The 23,193-nt window shown below is 38.3% G+C and overlaps 1 protein-coding gene and 1 long non-coding RNA gene across 8 annotated transcripts in view; one reads left to right on the top strand and one right to left on the bottom strand.

Moving 5' to 3' along the window:
* Window positions 1–23,193, top strand: part of FHOD3 (formin homology 2 domain containing 3) — a 717,939-nt gene that overhangs the window by 182,082 nt on the left and 512,664 nt on the right. The gene's annotated exons all lie outside the window — the stretch shown is intronic.
* LOC110207940 (uncharacterized) lies at window positions 10,802–21,954 on the bottom strand. Its single transcript, XR_002324361.2, has 3 exons — window positions 21,735–21,954; window positions 15,704–15,871; window positions 10,802–13,086 (listed from the first exon to the last, which is right to left on the bottom strand). It is a non-coding gene; the product is annotated as an uncharacterized LOC110207940 (long non-coding RNA).

Raw genomic sequence — 23,193 nt, 5'->3', positions numbered from 1 at the left:
CACAAGATTCTCCTAGCCATCTGCTTCCACCCAGAATGCTTTTCACAAGACTGTCCCAGGACATGAATTATGAGGACACTGTCAGTATTTTCTCACCTAGCCCTCCTTTGGGGCATAAAAACTTCGTCTTTGAGAGGAGCTATGGACCACCAAGCGCCAGGGCAGTTCCCTGGTTGTGTCCTCGATATCAGTTTGACCTGCTCTATACTTCAGAAGGCTGGAAGGTGAGGCTTCTATTCTGAATAGGGTTTTAATTTCAGGTTGCTGATTTCCATCTGATCTTGTTCATCCTTCAGTAAACAGCTTGTCTTGTATTTTTAATTATACACACACACATATATATATGTATGTACATACATATATACGTATATATTTAGCTCTAACCTTGTAAGTCATCCGTGTCACTTCTAGCACCTTGTAATTCAAACATGATTGCTAGGCCAATGAATTATGTTTATCTTCAGTTCATTGCATTTGTAGTTTAAAGTTGGTTTAGTCTTTTTTTTCCCTATTGTAAGATAAGTAGAGGCAGCATGGGGCAATGGAAAAACCACTTAACGGAGAATTCTTGGGTTCGGGTTAATCCTGGATCTCTCAAAATTGCTGGCAGCCTTGGCCATATTCCCTCACCTTTCTGGGCTTCAATTTTCTCCTCTGTGAAATGAAGTGGTTGGATTAGATCACATCCCCTCTAGTTCTAAAGCTGGCACATGTATGTAGATAGGTAAAGGGTTATATCATAGATTTTTATTTTAAATATCTGTATTATTCCTATTACACAATCTTGTACTATTTGCCAAATTGCCACCATTTTTTGGTGGTATCTTCCAAATTGACTTCCGTTTAGAAACACTTTAGAAAATGATGGGACAAAAATGGTCAGTGTTTATGTTGTCTTCTTACAGCTGGGAGATTTGGCTTACTAGTGATTACTGTAATTTGTCAGCTAGGAAATAACACCTGTAGGTCCTGACTGTCCTATGCGCCTGCTAATAGGCCTGAAAATATTCATGACCTTGGATAAGGAGTTGGGGTGTGTGTGTGTGTGTGTGTGTGTGTGTGTGTGATTAAAATTAGAATTAAGAACAATTCCTGCCAAGCTAAAGTAGGCTGTGATGTGATCAGACATGAATGCAGGCAATGTCTGTGGCAGGCAAAGGCCAAGGCTGAGACAGGAAGAACGGACCAGGCTGCTTTATCCTGGAATTAAATGATTAAATGTGACTTGGAAAATGTGGATTATGGTCCTATGGGGGAATCACCACGAAAGCATGGAGGGTGAATTACATGATTCTATGACGAGAGAGGCTTCTAATTTGGCACTGGAGTTCTCCTCCTGCAAGGCACTAACCACACTGGGGCATTTGGGAGCATTTGAGGATGTCCAGGCATCAGCTGGAAGCTTCCTTTTCCCCCAGTGAGTCACATTTTTATGTGCCCCTAAATATTTCTGAGCTCCCTTATGTGTAAAGTCCCTGCATAAGATGCCATTGATCCATCATACCTAGCTCAGAGGCAGATGGCTGTCCCCACATTACAGAATTGTTTTATTCTCTTCTGTTCCATACTACCCAATTATCTTCCCTATTATAAATCTGATATGTTATGTTTTCCCTAGACTATAAATTCCTTCAGGGCCAGAAGTTTTGTATTTTTCTCTTAGTATCTTCAGTTCTTAGTAGCATCTTGCACACACTGAATACTGATAGATGTTTGATTAAATTATTAATTGATTGAGAAGAAAAAGTGGGAGAACACTTCAGGCATAGTAAATGTCATGATCAAAGGTGAGAAAGTACATCTCATGTTTGGGGGGGACAGAGAATAGTCCAATTTGTCTGTAGCATAGAACATGTAGAGGGGCATACTATGTAGTAAAGCTGGAAAGGCAGATTGTACCAGAATGACTGGCAAAGAGGTTTGAACTCTTCTTGGTAGGCAGTAGGGATCCACAGAAGATTTTTAAGCCAAGAATTGATCTATTAATAAGGAAGCCAGAGAATCTTATAAGTGAAGTAGAGGCAGGAAGACCTGTGACTAAATAGAAGGCAAATGGAAATGATGAGTGGTGCTAGCGTGCCAGCAGTGAACTTATAGAGGAAATTATGGTTATTTATTTAAATTAAATTTTATTTTATTTTTGAATCCACATTTTTTCTGTCTTATCCCTCTCAAACAAGAAACCAAGAAATAACAAAGCCTCTGTTACAAACATGTAGAGTCAAGCAAACTAAATTCCCATATTGGCCATGTCCAAAAATAATGTCTCAATCTATACTCTGAGTTTTTCATCTCTCTTTCAGGAGGTGGGCAGCTTGAGTCATCTGGAATTGTGGTTGGTTATTGTTTTGATCAGAGTTTCTGAGTCTTTCAAAGTTGTTTGCCTTTATAATATTGTGGTTATTGTATAAATTGTTCTCCTGGTTCTGCTCAGTTCATACATGTCTTTCCATGTTTCTGTGAAACCACCCCCTTCATAATTTCTTATAGCACAATAGTATTCTATCACATTCATAACTTACTACTGGTCACCACCTTACTTTCTAATAATTTGCCATGATGAAAAAAGCCACATTAGATATTTTTGTATGTATGGGTCTTTTTCATCTTTCTTTGACTTCTTTGGAGGCATAGATGTAGTGATGGTATTGATGGGTTAAGGATGTACCATTTAATAGGTTTGGGGGAAATAGTTCCAAATTGCTTTCCAAGATGGCTGGACTAGTTTATAGCTCCACCAACAGTGCATTAATATATATTTTCTCACAGTTGCCTTAGCACTTGTTATTTTCCTTTCTTATTAATTTTGCTAATCTGATGGGTATGAGGTAGAAACTCAGAGTTATTTTAATTTGATTTTTTAACTGTTAATTATTTATAGAGCATTTTTTTCCTATAGTTATTGATAGGTTGGAAAGATTAGGTATGATAAAGATGTTGCAGAGATAGATGTGATATAACTTTATTTAAATGAATATGAGAGGTGAGAAAGGGAAAAGTCAAAGGTTTTGAAAATGGGAGACAGGATGAATGTTAGTGCCTCTATTTGTCTTTTTCTAAGAGAAAGAAGATATGGGAAGAAATAGGTAAGTGAATTTAGGTGGGAAGGAGGGGAAAGAAGGGAAGAAAAAAAGGAAAAAAAAAATTTACATGATAACTTTATTATGTATTAGAAAGTAATAACAAGTTATACATAATAGATTTATAGTTTTATGTGCAATTATGTTTTTATTATACTATGTTATGGAAATGCTTTATTCCATAAATTAAAAATAAAAATAATTAAAAAAAAGAATTTTGAACTATCATAGGAAGATGACTAAAATGTCCATACTCTGTCACCCAGAGAGCCCCTCACACAAGGGGGTCAAAGATAGAAAGGCCCCATATATCCCAAGCTATTTATAGCAGCATTTTGTAGTAACAAAGAACTAGGAATTTTAAAATGCCCACCAGCTGATTAAACAAATTATGGTATACGAACATAATGAAATATTACTGCAATGTAAGAAATGATGAAGATGAAGATTACAAAGAAGCATGAAAAGAGTTATTTCAACTAATGCAAAGAGAAGTAAACAGAACGAGGGAAAAATATAAACAGTTACAACAATGTAAATGGTAACAGACAGCAATAGAAAATTGAAATGGAAGATTTTATGATAATGAATGAACAAATTAAAAAATCTATCAAGGCAGCACATAGTGCTTACTGTGTACAAAGCATAGTGTTTACTATGTGTAGAGCACTGTGTTAAGCATTAAATATACAAATAGGAAAGACAGTTTTTGTTTTCAAGGAGCTCATGTTCTAATGTGAGAGACAGACACATATGGAAGATTTAGCTACTTGCTTAGATGGAACGGTCCCATGGTCTTTAGGGTGCTGGGGCAAAGCAGATGGTCATGTTTCTTTTTAAATGTCATCTCCACTGATAAAATCCCATCAGTTTCTGATGTTGAACCGTTTGACAGTGCCAAGAACTTTGGTGGCGAGAACTTTGTTTATTGAGTTTTAAGTAGCTGTGCAGAAGCAGTTGCCAGGCTGCATCTCCACAGGGGTTGCTTCCCCGAATGAAGCCTGTAGGCACTGTGTTGGAAGTATCACTATTCCCCAGCTTGTAAGATTCAGAATCCTAGGCTGTCTCCAATGGGGGCTGAAGGGAAATCAGGATGAGTGGTCAAGATGGTGGTGGTAGTTTTACTTGTCTAGCGTATTCTAACTCCTGTTTCTTGCTTTCTGGCCCAGTATGTGGTAATTATTTGGTGGTTGGTGGGTTTTGCTGGCCTCTTCTCCATCAGAGTTGTTATCTTTTAGGATGGCTGTGAGAGCTGGGCGGGAAGCAGTAGCTGAGGTCTGGAGTGGTGCTGCGACTCTTACAGTTCTTGTGCTTATCTGCCTGTTGGTAGCCACTGGTCATTAGTTGTTACGGGTTGTGGTGAGAAAGGTAGGCCCTTTCACCATGATTTTTCCCCTCAGTGGTTTCTCTGAGGGTTGGGTGGAACATTGCTATTCTCACAGCTCTTGGGTTCAGGGTCCTGTGCTTTCTCCTACAGGGTCTGAGGGGAAATGGTGGTCTAGATGGGCGTAGTAATTTTCCTGACACGTGATACCTCCTGTCTCTCTTTTAGGGTGCCTTGTTACTTCAGCTAGGCTGGCTTTCTTCATATTATAATGATCAAACTTGGCCCTGAAGAAGGGCCTTTGTGCAGAGGTAGAGGGACATGGGTACAAAATGCTATATATATATTCTTGGACTTAGTTTATTCTGGCTTTTTTGAACTACTTTATTTTATCTTTTATTTTTATCCTTTATGAGAGAGGTGATTCCTGGGAAGTATAAATAAGAGACACATATTGTGATATGGAGTTGATGTAAAAATAAGAGATTTCAATGAACAATTTAAAAACAAACAAACAAAAAAATAACTGAGTGAATCCACAGAAGACAGACAGATAATAAGGGGGTCACTGAATTGATTCCCTGAGCAAAAATAACCAAGCTAAGAGATAAGTTGTTGGGGAAGGGTATAAATCAAAGAAACTAAGGGTTTCTCTCTAAAACCAAGGCTTTCTTTAAAATCACAATTCATAGCATCTTTTACCCAACCCAACATTCCAGTCAATCATTCAGCCAATCAACAGTGAGCTTGTATTATATCTGAAGCATAGAGTGTGGAGGATACAAAGGACTATTAAGCATGTTTTCTGTCTTTGAAGAGTTAACAGTTCATGAAGGGGTAGGTAAGAGAAACACATAAGAAACAACTGGAAAACATTATGAAGCAGAATATAAGTACAAGACAGTGTAGTACTATTTTGGCTACACGCTATCTTGATGCTACAAATAAGAGGAGAGAAACGTCATTGTGAATCTTCATGGAGGAAGAAGCTTGATGTAGGTAAATAGGAAGGAGTGGGAAAAGTGTAGGAGAGGTGGTGTAGGAAAGCCTATTTTTCAAAATGCTCCTTCTTGAAGAAGGAACATTGATTAATACACGAGCAGTCAACTCAAAAGAGCTACCAGAACATATGTTAATATCTTGCCAATCTGCTCTGCGCCTGATTGTTTTACCATCATTAGTCCTTTAGCTCATTCAGAGAGTTGATACTTGCTCCTAATTCCTTTTCATTCTTGGTTCTGTTTTCTTTCCTTGGGTGGTGCTTTTTTGATGATGGTCTCTGCTGTGTCCCTATTGCCCTCTTCATACTCAGTAAGCTACCATCCCAGGCCAACACCCAGTTGTTTCTACTCTGGGACATCTGTCCTTACTAGCCTTGATTCTGTGGTTTGAGGAAGAGGAGAGGGAAGAGACAGAACCAAATCCTGGATGTAATAGTGGGGAAAGTGGTAAATAAGGTTATATAGGGATGGCATTTTAAGATTACGGAGGCCTTTTATAATGGGGAAAAGAAATTTAAGGTCCTTTTCATATCATAGAAAAAGTACTGGATTTGGGGAGACAAGACCTGGGAATTAAACTTCTGGCTACTAAATGTTGGTGATTACTGTGAGATGCTGGGGTCAGTTAACCTTGTGGTCATTCACTTCACTGCCTTTACTCCACTGTCTTTATCTGCCAATAGCTAGGGCTTATAGAGCACTTTAAGGTTTGTGAAAAGCTTTACAAATATTTGTCTCATTTAATCCTTACAACAACACTGGAAGGCGTGTGCCATTATCATCTCCTTGTTGCAGATGAAGAACCTGATGCAGATAGAGATGAAGTGACTTGCCTAGGTTCTGAGCTGGCTTTGAATGCAGGTCTTCCTGACTCCTAGTACAGTGCTGTGTCTGCCCTGCCTAGCTGCCTCTGAGTGGGGGAGGGGATTGGAATAGCCGGGCATCTCGCGTCCCTTCTACTTCTAACAACCTGGGACTAAAGAGCTGCCCCAGAAACTGGACGGTTCAGCAGTTTGCCCAGGGTGGGTGGGGAACTTGCAGCCTCATGTGGCCCTCTAGATCCTCAAGTACGGCCCTTCGACTGAATCCAAACTTCACAGAACAAATCCCCTTAATAAAGGATTTGTTCTGTAAAACTTGGATTCAGTCAAAGGCCGCACCCCAGGACCTAGAAAGCCACGTGTGGCCTCGAGGCCACGGGTTCCCCACCCCTGGCCCAGGGTAACCGCTATGTGTCAGAGGCAGGATAAGACTTGAATCCAAGTCTTCCTGTAAGCATCTTTTGAGTAGTGACTGTTTCATTTTATTGTCCATCTCCTCTGAGCCTAATACAGAGCCTGGCACAAAGTAAGTGCTTAATAAATATTTGCTGATTGATTGGTTAGCTCTGAGCCAGGCTCTGTCTCTACTAAGCCATGCTGCCTTTCATGGGAGATCTGTACTCAGTTGTAAATCAGATATTAGTGTCTAGATGAGAGGATAGGGCTGAAGGTTTATACTTGGTAGTCATCAAAATGCAGGTGATGGTTAAAGCCTTGCAAGTGGGGTGGATTTTAAGTGCCAAGAGTAGAGGGTAGAGGTCAAAGCTTGGTGGCCAGAGGCAATCATCAGAGAAGACATAAACCCCACAAGTATTCACACAACCAAGAAAAGGCAACATACTGAAAATTAAGGAAGAAGACATTGTCAAGGAGTGAGCGTTCAGTGGTGTCAAAAGATTGCAGAGGATGACCTTTGAGAGGGCAGCTTCCTTAAAGTTGTGGGTTATTTTCCTTTGTTTTCTTACAAACAAGAACTCAGAAACCAAGTCAGCATGCAGGAAGTCAAAGGGATGTTATATGTATGATTTTAATCTCAACATATTTTTCTTGTTAAATTTCTGCTGCTCTGCAAATAAAAGCACAGGAAAAACTGTGAATTGAACTTTATCTCAAGATACTGATGGCACCATAGCTCAGATGCTTAACTTCCTTTATCTTTGGAAAAATTTCCATTTGATCCTTTTAATGGTGTCTCCTGGGACATTTCTTTTAAATTTTGACAATAAATATCCATGCCCCCAGGGGAATGCTATTAATGTTTATTTAAAGGATTGTAACTTTCTCAAACAATTAACATTTTTCATAAAGCTTATAACTGTTCATATATGTGTAAATATACTTATTACACATACATATATGTTTAGTTTTAAAAAGCCACATGACCTAGCTACATGTTTTGGAAGCATGGGGGAATATGGGACAACAGAGGACATTTTCATCCTCACACTGAAGTTGTGCTGTGAAGATTTGCATTTTCTCTTTTTACTTTCTACCTGAAAGCTGGGCAGAATCAGTCTGATGTAGCTGGGGATAGAATCAGTGTTTGGCCTCTTTCTGTGTAAAGTCAGATGGATAGAAAAAAATATTTTGAAAAAAAGCATTGTGAACATTAAATTTTATCCCAGTTTTGCTATTGACTTTCTTGAAGACTTTCATCTCCAAAATGGAGAAAATCAAACTTTATCTTATTTATTTGCTTTCTAGTTAAAAGAATTAGTAGACTGTATAGTTTGCACATCTAGGGATTTTCCTCATCCCTATCCCTGCCTCTATCTGTCTATCCAGAGTGCTTCCCCATTTAGTCACATCCCTCCACCTCAAATTGTGAAGGCATTTCAGTGTCACGAGTTGTGTGGGATGGTACTTTTTTCCCTTCAAGGAAAAAACATTAGGAATAATTCTTGGCAACTACTTTGTAGGGATGTGTAGATTAACAAAGTAACCTTTGTATGAGGTCCTAAGTGGCTCAGTGATTTTTTTTTTGAATTCAAAGAATTACTTGTCACTGCAGGTTCCAACAATGTTGCTTCTTTAATTCTTTGAATCACTTATCCTTAACAAGGAGAAATACCAAAACCTCTGAAATGTTGAAGATGATCAGTGTCTCATATGCTTCCTAACAGAAAACCTCCATGTAATTAAAACCACGTTGTTAGCATTTTAGTAGGTTAGTATTTGTTCAAGTCCAGCAGCTGCAAAATAAACAGGTTGGTCAGATGCATTCAGAAAAGACAGAAGAAAAGGTAACTACTTCTCTTGAAATGAATGGCCTCAACTTTTGGAGCTTCTCAAAAGGTACTCATCTATGTCTCTTTCCTCTTATCCATATGTCCACATATATGTCACCCCTCCCCCAGTTTATTTCCTTATCTAATCTCACCTAAATGATTATAATAGCTTCTTAAATTGTTCTTTCCACTTCCAGGCTGCTCTCTTAATAAGCCATCCTCTAGACAGATCCGAGCATGTTTTTTCCCCTGCTCAAAAACCATTGCTTCAAGAGTGAAACACAAACTCTTCATCCTGGTATTTAAATTAGTTCCAATTTAGTTCCAAACTACCTTTATAACCTTATTGAGTATTACTCCCCTTTGCATAATCTACATTCTAACTGAACTCGCTGTTCCTTCAACTCAGCATTCCGTCAGGCCATCCCCAATGCCTGGAATAGGTGTTTTTTTTTTTTTTTTAGCATCTTGGCTGCTCAGCAGCTGTTTTCTGCATGGCTTTGCATGATTCCCACCTCTGAAATTTGTTAGTGTTCACAAATTAGTTTTAATTTATCTATATACATGTGTATATATTTGTATATGCACATGTATATATGTGTGTATATGTATACATACATACATACACACACACACAGAGTAGATGATAATCTCACTAGGAGCAGGGATTATTTCCTTTAAAATTTTTTTATCCTCAGTGCCAGTACAGCGCTATGTACAAAAAAGTAGATACTTTATAAACATAGGAAGACATGAGAGAGACAAAGATACCATACATTGCTGGGAAAATTGGGACAAATGTCAGCAACTTTCAGCCTTCTCTAGCAGCTCATTCTTTGCCATTCATTTAGAATCTAGGGGCTGATGGGAGAAAGTTAAAACATTTGTATGCCCTGTGTCACATGACTTCTTTTTCTATTGAATAAATTGATCTCATGGCATACTTTTCTCAGCCAAGAGGTATGATAAATCGTAGGGACTAAAATGGGTTTCTAATCATAAAAAAAAGGCAATTTGTGAGGTAACAGGGGATAAGGAAGTTGAGAGAAGTGTTATTAGAAGCATTCAGAAGAGGAATGTAGTTAACAGGAACGTGAAAAAAAAGTTAAAAAAATGTAACCTGTGTTTCTGTACTTATTGGTACAATCTAGAGGAGATAAAGAATTCCTGAACTATTGGCTGAGAGCAGACTAGGAAAGACAAAGCTTTTGGCTATTGGTTGCCTGAGGAAATCTCTGCAGAGGAGAGGTTTATTTACCACAGTACCACCAGAGGCTGTAAGTTAGAATTGTAGATAGCTCTCAAGAAAGTACACTGGCTGAAAACTAGAGATAAGGCACTCATCTGAAGGAATCTGAAGGATCAGTCTTATAGAAAATATATTCTTCCTTCAGGGAAAGGTTTATTAACCACAATGGATGGGAAGAGAAGCTGAAAGTACTGTCAAGTAGATCAGCTAGAGCAGGGTCACGGCACTTGCCAGGAGCCAGTGAAGATTATCATGATGATATCACTAGGAAACATTAGATCACAGAAAAGAAAATGTATAATTTTGATTATGTACAATTAAAAGATTTTTGCACAAACAAATCTAATAAAGCTAAGATTAAAGAGGGAAACAACTGGGAAAATATTTGCAGGAAATTTCTCTGATAAAGGTCTTATTTCCAAGATATGTAAGGAACTAATTCAAATTTAAAAATAAAAACAAACTATTCCTTAATTGATAAATGGTTTAAGAAACTCAGAGTTTTTTATAGTCATATTAAAAATGCTTCAAATCACTACTAGTTAGAGAAATGCGAATGCAAATGAAATTCTGAGATGCCACCTCTCACCCATAAGAATAGAAATGACGACAAAAAAAAGATAAATATTAGAGGGGTTTGGGGAAAACAGGCACATTGATGCACTATTAGTGGACCTGTGAATGGGTACAAACATTCTGGAAAGCAGTTTGAAATATACACAAAAAGTTACTGAACGGTACATGCCCTTTGACCCAGCTATATACATTGCTAAACCTATACCCAGAATACATCAAAGACAGAAAAGTCCTTTATGTACAAAATATTTATAGCAACTCTTTTTTGTGGTGGCAAAATGTAAACTAAGGGGATGCCCATCAGTTGAACAAATTTTGAGTAAGTTGTGGTATAGGAATGTGATGGAGTACTACTACTGTGCTGTAAGAAATAAGGAAATAGATGAAATTTTAAAAATGACATGGAAAGACTAATATAAAATGATGCAGAGTGAAGTAAGCAGATCCAGAACAACTTAGAATATATCAATATTATAAAAATGAACAATTTTGAGGACATTTATAAAATAATGAAGAATGAAATGAGCAGAATCAGGAGAACAATTTATATAGTAACAATACTGTAAAAACAAACAACTTTAAAGCTTTAAGACAAAGGTTGATGATAAAACATGCTACCCATAACAGACAGGTGATGGATTTAGGGTGTTGATTAGACATAGCTTTTTTATATACACCCATTTTGTTTTGCTTGACAGCCTATTTGTTATAATTTTTTTTTCTTTTTCTGTAGAATGGGGAGGGAGGGAGAGAAAATAGGTTTCTATCATTTTTTTCAAATTAGAGAGATGGAAGGGTGTGCTACAGATGTGAAATGTTGTCTGCACTTTCAGATGAAGTCATTGTATCTCATTAGTTTTGCTCTACTCTTATTTTGTAGTAAGAGATCTCTCATGAAGTGGGAGCAATCGGCAAATATTTCTAATGTAAAACCAAAACATCTATAAAACTTAAATTAAAAGTTTTTTTTATTGGCAGTTTTGCAGTATTAAAGAATGAGTTACCCTTCCATGAGTATGCCCTGGGTGTACACATTCCCTTTGTCTTTGTTTCTCTTTGTGAGGGAGGTTAGTGTTTTTCACTGGAAAATGACCAAAAAAACGAAGTCCAAAAAACTTGGCCTCTAAGAAAGGAAGAATTTGCATTATTGTCTTTTACAGCAGCATCCATAAAGTGGTGACTTGCTGGGTAAGGTAGATGCCCTATACCTCCATGTGTTCCTCAGGTGTAGATGCTGCATGCATGATGCTTTTGAAAATCTACTCTTTATCTACTCTTTTTATTAAATGTGTGGAAGAGTGAGACCAAGATTATGAGGGGGAACATTATGTTGTTTTCATTTTTTCCTCCAGATCTATTATTTTACTGTTGTAGGGACCTCCTGGTCAGGAAACTACCTCTACCAATGCAAATCATTAACTGTTTTGCAGTTTATAGTTTTAGAGAGGGGGTAAGTGACTGGCCCTGGGTCATTCAGCCAGTATGTGTCAGAGCCAGGATTTGGACCCACATCTCCCCAGATTCTCAAGTTCTACTCTTTTCCCATATTACATCACACTGCCATTATTTACAGCAATTTATAATCAAGGAGAACTCAAATATTATATTCTCTTTTCCCTCTGCCCCTCTTTAGTATGATCTTGCAAAAATATGATGGCTGTTATGGCATAAAAAGGACTGTTAGCTATTAGTAGGACTCATTCACATCTAGTATCTGCAGGTAGGCACTTTATTTCCTATAGTTTAGTAATCTTTTCACATGGGAGTAACAGATCCCTCTATATTAAATCTGAGAAAATACATACCATTAATAATTCTTTTTCTCTATTCACAAAGAATGGATTAAATTATATGAAGAAAATGTTTCATATGTCAATCACATGTACAGGCAGCCTATGGGTGGTCTTAAGCATGTTAACAGCTATATCTAGAGTGCATAACTTAATCTCTTTTATAGGTGTCCAGGGAAGGAAAATTATCAATTAAAAGGCTCTTGCTTTACATAAAAAAGCCTTGGTAGAGCATGAAGACATCCCTGTAATGATCCTGAACTATATTTCCTCTCTTCCTACCCCAAAAAGGGATTTTTAAAGCCTTAACTCATCCAGGTCAGGGCTATCGTCATTTTCCCAGGGGTAGAAATAACAGACCTTCTATCTTCTGAACCTGGAATTCCTTAGTAGCCTAGGAATCACTCAGGGTGATGTCTAGGATGTGAAGTCAGGGTTCATTTCCCCTCTCCATTAGAACACCTCTGGGGAAAGGCATCCCTCCAACAGTACACCTTCACTCCAGAAGAATAAGTAGGGCTGGGACAAAATCTTTTTTTTAAAATGATCTTTAGATGAGAATGATATTCCTTCTCATTTCTGGGTGAACCCCAGTGACTTATCCCAAATCTAGAACTCATCATGCTATAGGGTGGTTCCTGTCCCTACAATCCTAGACTATCTGGTATGCTGGATGGCACCTGCCAACCTGTTGCCCACATCGGGGAAAATCATACTTGCTCCAGCTGGAGTCCAATTCCATAGCAGAGGGTTTCATTACTTGCAAAACTGCTAGTGGTGGAGAATACCTCCCATTTGATCCCACATCACAGGGCTCAGTCTCCGTGTGATTAGCCTTCTGTGGCTGGAAATGCAACCAGGCTGTCTTCAGAGCATTCCCCAGCCTTCAGTTATCTCCCCTATTCAGTTCAGACTTTGAGGAATTTGTGTTTGGAAAGCAGCTAAATGCCAAATACCAAACGAGGCTCTCCTGGAAATGGCTTAGGAAACGTCACTCTTCATTCCTGCCTCCAGACTCTGGTAATTAAAAGAATGGAAATGGTTTCAGGTGCTAGATGCTATATCTTGTTCTACTAAGTATGTTTCCACAGGTGACTGGAAACAATTAAGAGCAGTCCCACTTTGAATGGAAATCCTGGTTGTTCAAGAGTTCAAATTCAACAGATATTTATTAAGTGCCTGCTGTATACAGACCACTATGCTAAAGCCTGGGAGATGTACAAAATGTAGTTAGGACATAGTTCCTTCTCTCATGAAGCTTACTGTTTCATAGGAGGAAAGAATTTGCTAGGGAAAGGAATTGAGAGTAATGTATATCATAGAAAGGCATTAATATCAGGCTTTACAAAACTATAAAGTAAGCCAGGAATCTGTTTTAGGCAGTTCTATTTTTTTCTACCAGGGTACTACGCAAGGAAGGAGTGAAGGCACATATTAAATGATATGTATGACTATTATCATACTGCATGGTAATTAGTCAGAAATAGTATCAAGATCTTGTCATTCACAGTCAGAAACCCTCACTCTCTCTAACCGTCTTTCTCCTCCCTTTTCTTTCCCTCCCTACTTCTTCCCTCCCCAGTGCTGCCAGCCCCTTCTATAAGGCTGAAATCTGACTGCTTAAAACCTGCAGCTTTGTCTAGAGCTCTGTGTAAGAATCTAATCTTTTTTCCACATGAAAATCTTTGCATATTTAAACAACTCTATCAGGTCCTTTCTGAGACTTCTCTTCCAGGCTAAACAATCCAAGTTTCTACAACATGTCCTTATGTGACATTAAACTCTATGAGCTTTGGTTTTTTCCTTTGTAAAACAGTTTGCCCACTTTATAAAGTTGTGAAAGATAATGTGTGAGTGTGCTTGTAATATCAAAAGTGCTACATGAAATGTAAAGGAAGGTTGGAACTCAGTCTGGGGCTTTAGGTTGTTAGTGTGGGAAATTCACAGAGAATCTTTCATAGGGCAGCTGTAACAGGATATTGCTATGCATGGAAAGATAAAGAAAGGTGAAAATTTCTACTATTGAGTGCCAACAGTCTGATTAGCCATTTGTTCATTCTTTAATTAATTTACTAAGTCTCAGTGAGATTGAGATGATTCATAGAATTTTAAGTCTAGAAAGGAGCTTACCAATCATCTGTCTCAATCCCCTTTTTTGTATAGTGCTTTTTCTTACAGGACCCCAGATTCCTATATAGAATGCTTTAGATATGGCATGATTTTGGAGCATCTAGGTGGTGCAGTGGATAGAGCCCTGGAGTTAGAAGGACCTGAGTTCAAATCCGGCCTCAGACTCTTATTAGCTGTGTGATCTTGGGCAAGTCACTTAACCACCCCATTGCCTCAAAAAAAAATGGTATAATTAAATTTTTTATTCTTAAAGCATAAACCTGAAAAGTAGGAAAGCAAATCAAAAGTCAAAGAGGACAAGCAGATAGGCATTAGAGGGGCAGGGTTAGAAAAGGAGTATAGATACTTCTTTATACTACCATTTATTTCAGGATATAGAAAGTGAGAGAAAAGTCATCTTTTGTGGATAGTGCAAAGTCACAGGGTCCTTTTGGAGGTCCTGTCTGAGAAGTATTGAGAAAGTTCTTAGTCACCTATCCTTTAATGGATGGTCCTCTCCCAGAATGCCTTTGCTTCATTTTTCCTTTCTTGTCAATGCAATTTGAAGCATGTGGGGATCAACACTGTCCAGGTAGGAGCAGCAGCCCTTAGTGAGACTAATTTATAATTCACATTCATTTAGAGCTGGAAGAGAGAGGAAAGCTTATTTCCTCTAACCCCTTCTTTTGACCTGAGGACACCAAAACTCAGAGAGAGGATAGGTGACTTATCTAAGGTCACACAGCTGATTAGTGGTGGATTTTGTTGTCATTCAGTTGTGCCCAACCCTTTGTAACCCCATTTGGGATTTTCTTGGCAAAGATACAGGAATGGTTTGCCATTTCCTTCTCCAGCTCATTTTTATAGATGAGGAAACTGAGGCAAATAGGGTTAAGTGATTTGCCCAGGGTCACACAGTCAGTAAGTATCAGAGGTCAAATTTGAACTCAAGTCTTCCTCTAAATACACTACTTCTCCAGAGAGATATTATTGAAATCTTGAAATGGAATAAATCCAGAGATTCTACTATGATGCTCAAGAATTAAAAAGGGCTTGGATCTCCCAAGACCTTTGGTCCATTTCCTTTCTTGTGAATAAATGGAGAAAGGCATAGGAATAATGCCTGTGGGGGGAGCTGGGATACGATACCTTTTTGTAATATGAAGTCCTTCGCAAATATGTTTCAGTTTCCAAAGTATCTGAACTTGAACCACAGTGAGTTTCCAACAGCTGAAGAAAACCAAACATTTGCACACTGCAATAGCTTGGGTTTCACATCTGCTGGGAGACTTGTTTCCCTGGATTGAAGCAGTGGCCAACAATGACGTGAGTCAGAAATGAAAGCTGGCTGGGCCATAGGAAAGCTCTCTTTAGCTAGGCTGTGCTAAGTCATGACAGTGTGTCTAAAACCTTCAAGAGCATTAGGAAAAAGTTGGGAGGGTGAAGAAATAATCAAATTTTAAAATATTTCAAGTGAAATATTAAGTTTTTTGTGAAAATCTGAGTTTGTAGCCTAAATTGTTACCTGATTCTCCAAACGTGGGTCTGAGGAGGGGGAAACCCTTTCTGCAGTGGATGTGGGAGATAGAGAATTTTGTTCTTTTCCCCCTCCTTCCTCACAGAGGAAAGTCTGGGGACCTCCCCACCAACTTTGCTGCTTCAGCTATTCAGAGCAAGCATATGATGAGGCCCTCTGAAACAGAAGTAGAAGAGAGAGCTATGACTCTGTAAAGTAGATCCAGTAGACATATAATTGTGTATAATATATCATAAAATAATAATCATATTGTATGCCTATGCCTAGAATGTTCTCTCTCCTCAGCTCTGCCTCTTGGAAATCCATACCTCTCTTTAGGGGTCATGTTATAGACCGTTTCTGATCCTCTTCATGCTGTCCTCCACCATTCCTAAAATTACCATTTATTTTCTTTGTATAAATTTTGTATTTACTGATTCATGTACATTAATAACACATAACACTTGTATAGTGCTTTAATGTTGTTGAAGAGCTTTACACACACTATTTCAGTGAATCTTCACAACAGCTCTGTGAGTAGGTACTGGGAATACCTTCCATAGTGTGCCTCTTGCTCCAGAGTTAGACTCTGGAGGTAACTGGTACCTCCTGCAGGGGGTGGGATGGGAGGTGCCAACAGAAGAACAGCATGGCAGAAGAGACTTAGATGCTGGCAAAGAAGTAACTTGTCAAAGATGAGGAAGAGAGTACGAGAGGGGAGCTTCTGGTGAAAAAGCAGTGAGACAGCAGAGCACCAATGTGGAGGAATGAACCCTGAGTACATCTATATTGCTATGCCCCATTATGGTAGCATTGTAAATCTCACTGACTACATAGACTCTGGGAGGGGAAGAGTTCTTGGCCACTGGGAAGGTGGATCTCTTGACTACCTGTAGGTTCATATGTAAATTGTTCATTATGGTATGCTCAAAATAGTACTACAAGTCATGAAGGACATTTTAGTCCCTAGGGAAGGTTACTATTCCTTTAATCTTTGTGGGCTCTGAAGAGTCTCTGACTTTTCTATGTAATTAAAATTGTTCTATGTTTTTAAGTCTGGTGAACCTGAGGGCTTGGAAAAGGAGCTCGTGGCTGCCTTAAAGACAGTGTTAGATACTGAGGTTGAGCCAGGAATTAGGTTAGTGATCAAAAAGAGTACCTCATGATAGGCTCTTCATGTCAGGAGGGAGCCTCTGACACAATGATTAAACAAATAATACTTTTTCCAAAGAGTCAATTCCAAGAAACTAGAAATAGTTTAGCTTAAGATTATTTCCATTTGCTTTCTCAGGGTTCAAAATGTAACTGAACATAGAATGAATTATTTTTAAAGGTAGAAATTAACTAGTATGAATGTCATCTGAGATTTTAAAAAGTCATTATACATATTTTGACTTAGGGAATGGGCTTGTGTCACCTGTCTGAGAATCATCTTTGAAAAACTGTAGTTTCATTTATTGCATGATGAGAAAATTGTTCTTTCATGCTGAAGCTTGTTCTTCAAAGTGTTCAGGTGCTTTATGATTTCTGATAAGATAGTGTTCAAAATTTTTTCTTTTTTTCCTGAGGATGGTTTTGTTAAACTTTATACTTTTGAGAAAGGTGTTTCCTTTGCTTAGACATCAAACACTGTATTAGAGGATGCAATGAACAAGTGATAGCTATCGTAACAATTTTCACATCATTAGGTATGATGTCATTAAGATTATATAAAGAAAAGTCATATAATTTTCTTGATGAATTTCTCAGTTAGCAGCCAAATTAGATCTATCTAAATCTGTTTCGGAGAAGTGAAAGAAAATCCTTTTTTGTTATTAGTGGTACCTTTGAAATTCAGAGAAAACCACTGATTTTTAAAATCCAGCTTTCCCCCGTTTCCTAAGTCTGTGAAAGTCAAGGTGATTTTTATTAGTTTATTCCATTTTCATAGTTATTGACGTTGAGGGGAAATGATACAGTCTTCTCTCATTTCAACTTTTAGTGAATGGTCTTATACAATTAATGCCAAATGGACAACATAATTCGGTTCTCTACCAGAACATAGACAAATCAGCAAAGTCACAGTTTACAGCTCATTTTTCAGTTTCCTGTGTTCTACTTCAGCGTTGTACAACCTGACTTCCCTCCATTCCAGACTCTTTACTGATCTACTTTTCTGAACTTCACCAATGTTCTTATCGTCAAATCCAGAGATCCAGAGAGTCCCTGATGCCTGTGACAACACTTAGTACTTCCTCCTTGAAACTTGACTGTTAGTTTCTGTACCAGTAGAGTGTCCAGGATCTTCCCCTACTTCTGTGGTCATTCTTATTTCATCTGCTGTCCCTTCTTCCTCTAGGATTTCCCCTGGATATCTATGGGTTGCAACTTCCCAAGGGAGTTTTTTGGGTGGCTTCTTTTTACAATCGGCACAAACAGTACTATTGTTCACCTGGCTTCAGTTATCCCAAGTTGTAGCTATAGTGATTAGGAGGTTGTAATGTAAACCTTATAGGGTTTGCAGCCCTACAGGTGTGGCCAACACAACTTCCACATATAATAAATATCAATCAATCAATCAACAAGTATGTTTAAGCATCATGTGCCAGATACTGTATTAGACTCTTGAGACACAAGAACAAGATGAATAACCCCTGCTTGAAAAGAGCTTACATTCTAATGAGGGAGACAAGTACATGGAAAATATATGCAGCACAAATGTAAAGTGAATCACTAGACACACTCATACACAAACTAGTTCAATACAAAGTATTGTAGGTGGGAGGGCACTAGCTGTTGGAGGGATCAGGAAAGGATGATTCATGTTTGGTCGTATAACTTCTTGGGATACAAGAGATATGTGTGGCTCTAGCTTCAATACAAGGTTCAGACAGTCTGCCTGTTTAATGGTACAAAAATGTCCTTGCTTCTCCTCTCTTTCCCATGTGCTATTTTCTCTGTTCTTGTTTAAAATTAGGGTAAAATGAATAACTTTAATGCAATGAAGGGATTCTTAATTCAGTTTAAAAAACAACCCTCTCTTTACTGCTCTTTACTCTCAGGAATTACACATGTTCTCTTCAAAGTTGTGAGGTGTGCTGCTCCCCAAGTCTTGGACATAAGCAGTAATTGGTTAGACTGAGTTAATTTTGAGTTAGTCACCAGATCCTGTTGATTCCATCTCTAAAAAATCTCTCAAAACTGTCTGGTCCTCACTGAATTAGAATCACGGAACCTCGGAGTTGGAAGAGACTATTGGAGTCATACTTGAACAATGGAGTCTGTGGTCTAATGGAAAGAACACTGGGTTCAGAGTCCGAGTTTCTCAGCTCTAATCTTAGCTCTGCCAATTGCTGCCCAAGTAGATAAATCTGGGATCTTATGGCCCTTTCTACGGTCTTCTGGCAACACTTCCAGATGGTACTTAGTGTTAGGAAGTTTTTCCTGACATCAAGCTTGAACTTGCTTCTTTGCAACATCCGTTGATTTCTGCCCCCCAAGCAGAAGGAGACAGTCTAATGACTTGTGTCTAATAGTCCTTCAAATACTTGAAGACAGACAGTTTATCATATCCATCCAAAGTCTTCTTTTCTCCAGGCTGAACATCTCCAGTTCCTTCAACCAGTCCTCCTATGTCATGATCTCAAGGTCTTTGACCATCCCCAGTGCCCTCTTTTGGATGCTCTTCAGACTCTTCCTAAAATGTGGTACCCAGACCTGAATGTAATGCTCTAGATGTGATCTGGTTACAACAGAGTCTAGAAGGATGACTGCCTGCCTTGTCTTATCACTTTAGCTATTTTGTTTGTCTGTTTATTAAGATTTTAGTTATTGACATTGGGGGGAAATGATACAGTCTTCTATCATTTCAACTTTTAGTGAATGGTCTTATATAATTAATGCCAAATGGACAACATGATTTGGTTCTCCACCAGAACATAGACAAATCAGCAAAATCACAGTTTACAGGTTATTTTTAAGTTTCCTATGTTCTACTTCAGCTTTGTGCAACCTGACTTCCTTCCATTCCAACTTGTTTACTTTGATATTAAACTTGAAGGCTTTGAGAAAAATCAACATACTTTTCAAAAGAACTCCTGTCTGTTTCCTCCATCTTGTACAGTCAGTGAGGTGATGTGGTAGACAGAGCATCAGGCCTGGAGTCAGGAAGACCTGTGTTCAAATCTGGTGTTAGATGCTTACTAGTTCTGTGACCATGGGCAAATCACTAACCTCAGTTTCATCATCTGTAAAATGGGGATAATAATGGCATGTACCTACAAAGGCCATTGTGAGGATGAAATGAGAGAATAATTGTAAAGTGCTTAACACAGTGCCAGGCACATAGTAAGTGCTATGAAAGTGTTAGTATCATTATTATCATTATTATTATTATTACTTGTGAGGTTGATTTTTTTAAACTCAAATGTAAGACTTGATATTTACCGCTTCTGAATTTCATCTAGTCAGATTCAGCCCAGTGGTCTCATTTGTCATAATTTTGGGGAACCCTGACCCTCTATCATTCAGCATGTTTATTAGCTGTCCATTAGCAGCTCATTCTACTTTAGGAGCAGCTTTGGGTGCTAGGAAGTTTCCTTTACAACCTAATGTTGTATCTCTGCAACTTCTGCCCATCACTTCTAGTTTCTTCACTTCAGGGCTGTCCACGATTGTCTTTCCTTAGGTGTATTTTCTCTTCCTAGGCCTTGGAGTCCTCATTTGTGACATAGAGGAGATGTTCTAACTTAGAGCCTCTTATTCCTTTTTTCACGTTTTGGAATCCTTCAAGTGACAGTCTAGTGAAGTCTAAGGACTCCATTTCAGAATCATGTTTTTAAAATGCATAAAATAAAATTCATGGGACCATAGAAGAAACCAATTATATTCAAACACTGTTATCAAAATACTCAAAAAAAAGTTCATAAATCCCAGGTTAAGAACCCCTGTTTGAGATGAATGATAAGGTTTCTTCCCACTATAAATCACATTTTTCTATTTTTTGACTTTTGTAAATATTAAGCTCTGACAGACTCTGATAAGCCATGATTGATTTATTATAATTTAATTGAAGCTCATTTACATGAATGTGCCACATCAACAAGGAATTTACATATGTTTTTTCCCGTTTACTTCTAATTGTGGAATGAAAGGCTTGGTTCTAGGAATTTCTAGTATTTCTAAGCGAGAGAGGAAATTTTATAGGGGTGGGGGTGAGGGGGGAAATGGGATGCTGGAATTATATTGCACTTACTCTGGTTGGTTTTAAAAGTAATATGAATTAGTCCCTTAGTATGCATTGAGTGGGAGAAGAATAGTCCTTGCTTACTTGCCTGGGGAGGCTGCCTGTTATTGTTGGAGGATACACATGTACCTTCCCCTCACTGGCTTATTCCAGAACCTAGAGCACTGCTTTGTGTTAGCATAGGTCTGCCTGCCAAAATCTACTCTTTCTCCAGATTTCCCATTCCCTCTTCTCTTCTAACACTGCCCACTATCTCCCTTTTCTGACCTTAACTCAACCTCTCATCTCTTACTTTTGCCTCAAGGTTCCCAGATACATATATTATGTATTTTGGCCAGAGCCTAGACAAGGCATTGGTATGCCAAAGGCACAGTTTAAAAATTGGAAATTAGAGCCTCAGGGTGTTACTGTCTCACCAGAAGTTTTGAACCCTCAATGATACAAATGTGACAACTTGTCACAAAACAAATAACTATGCCAGAGAGAATAAAATTTTCTGCCATTAAATATGTAGGCTACTTACTTTGTCTATCCTTCGTCCTGTGCATATTTCTGGAATGTAGTTTTATTTTGGTTAGTATTTAATGTTTTTCCTCAAGTACCTTTGCCTACCTACCCCAAGGTCCTGTTTGAGAGTTGGAAGGGACCTCAGATGACTTCTAATTCAACCTGTCCTGAAAAGGAATCCCTACTACAGCCTACCCCAAAAGTGGTTACCTGCTTGAAGGAGGGTAGAAATCTTACTGGGCAGACCATTCCACTTTTGGATGGCTCTAATTGTTAGGAAGTTTTTCTTGATATCAGGCCTTAATTTACCTTATTGTTGCTTTCATCCACTGTTCCTGGTCATCCTCCATATGATAATTCTTCAAATCCTGAGTTTCTGTAACCATGGTCAGTTTCTTCAACCCATCCTCAGATGGCTTACACTCAATACCCTTCCTCATCCCAGATGGTCTTCTCTGGACACTCTTCTTCTTATCAACATCCTTCTTAAAATGTGGTGCCCAGAACTGAATACAGTACATCAAGTGAGGCCTGACCACTGACCTACTTCTGGAAGTCATGCCTTTTTTTAATGCAGCCCAAGATTACATTAGCTTTGCTCCCTATTACACCATACTGCTGACTCATAAAGAGCTTACAATCTACGTTTTTCAGAACTGCTGCTTACTGTAAGTCCCTCATCTTGACCTTGTGAAGTTGATTTTTTTTTGTATCAAAGTATAAGACTTTATATTTACCCCTATTGAATTTTATCTTACTAGATTCAGCCCCAAGCTTCTGATTTCATAAATCATCATAATTTCACCAATGTATGAAACCTCCATTTACCCAATCCTCGATACTGTCTGCAGCTTTAAGGACCCCATCTCACGAAAGATATGATGAAGTGGGAAAAGATTCAGGTAAAGGCAACTAAAAGGATTTGATGGCATAAAAAAGATACCACAGGACTCTTCTTCCTGGGGATATGAAGAATTATAATAGATATGATCATAACCTAGTTAATCATGAAGAGAATGTGTAGGATGAATCCTACCTAGTTTATTAGATCCCTTAATACTACAACCTCAGTGGCATCCTTGAGATTTAAGAGAGAGTTTGAGGACAAATAAAACGGGATCACTTTACACAGTAAGTATTAAATTTGAAGAATTCTTTTAAAAAGTTCCTTGCTGCCTTTAATGTTTACATAAGTAATTTCTGTATTTCCCCCCCAATACATAGTAGTAGGGTCTGATTATGTATGTAGTATTCTATACCTAGAGACCCCCAACTTATTCAAGGAAAAGAGGAAAATCTTTTTTGAAGTCATTATTCTAAGAACTAGTATCAGTTGAAAAAATAAATAAGTAAAAGAAATCTCCATGGATTGTAGACCCGAAATGCATTAAAAGGGGGAAGTTGAGAATGTTTAAAAGGTTAGAGAAGTAGCCCCATAGGAGATATCGTGGATGGCAACTACCACATAATCCCACAAAACATCACGTGGGGCCCAGTCAAAATACTGGGATGGATGGAACACTTGTCTCATCCATTTTGGCGTTTCTTATATGCTTTTATGATCTCACTAACATGTGCTATTTTGTGATCACAAAGGGAAACCAAGCAATAATGTGTGGGTGGCTGGCAAAAGCACATTATGACCACTGTAAAAACAATCCAAAATAGACTTCTCAGTGGCAACAGATCGGTTGCACCATTTTGGTGTACAGAAGAGATTTCAGGATTTGGGACTGGGGTTTTTTCATGTTAGGAAGAACATCAGATT

The sequence above is a fragment of the Phascolarctos cinereus genome, unplaced genomic scaffold, assembly GCF_003287225.1.
Source record: "Phascolarctos cinereus isolate Bilbo 61053 unplaced genomic scaffold, phaCin_HiC Scaffold_4;HRSCAF=312, whole genome shotgun sequence".
Taxonomy (NCBI): domain Eukaryota; kingdom Metazoa; phylum Chordata; class Mammalia; order Diprotodontia; family Phascolarctidae; genus Phascolarctos; species Phascolarctos cinereus.
The sequence above is the reverse complement of the archived record's forward strand: the minus strand, read 5'-3'. Positions and strand labels throughout refer to the sequence as shown.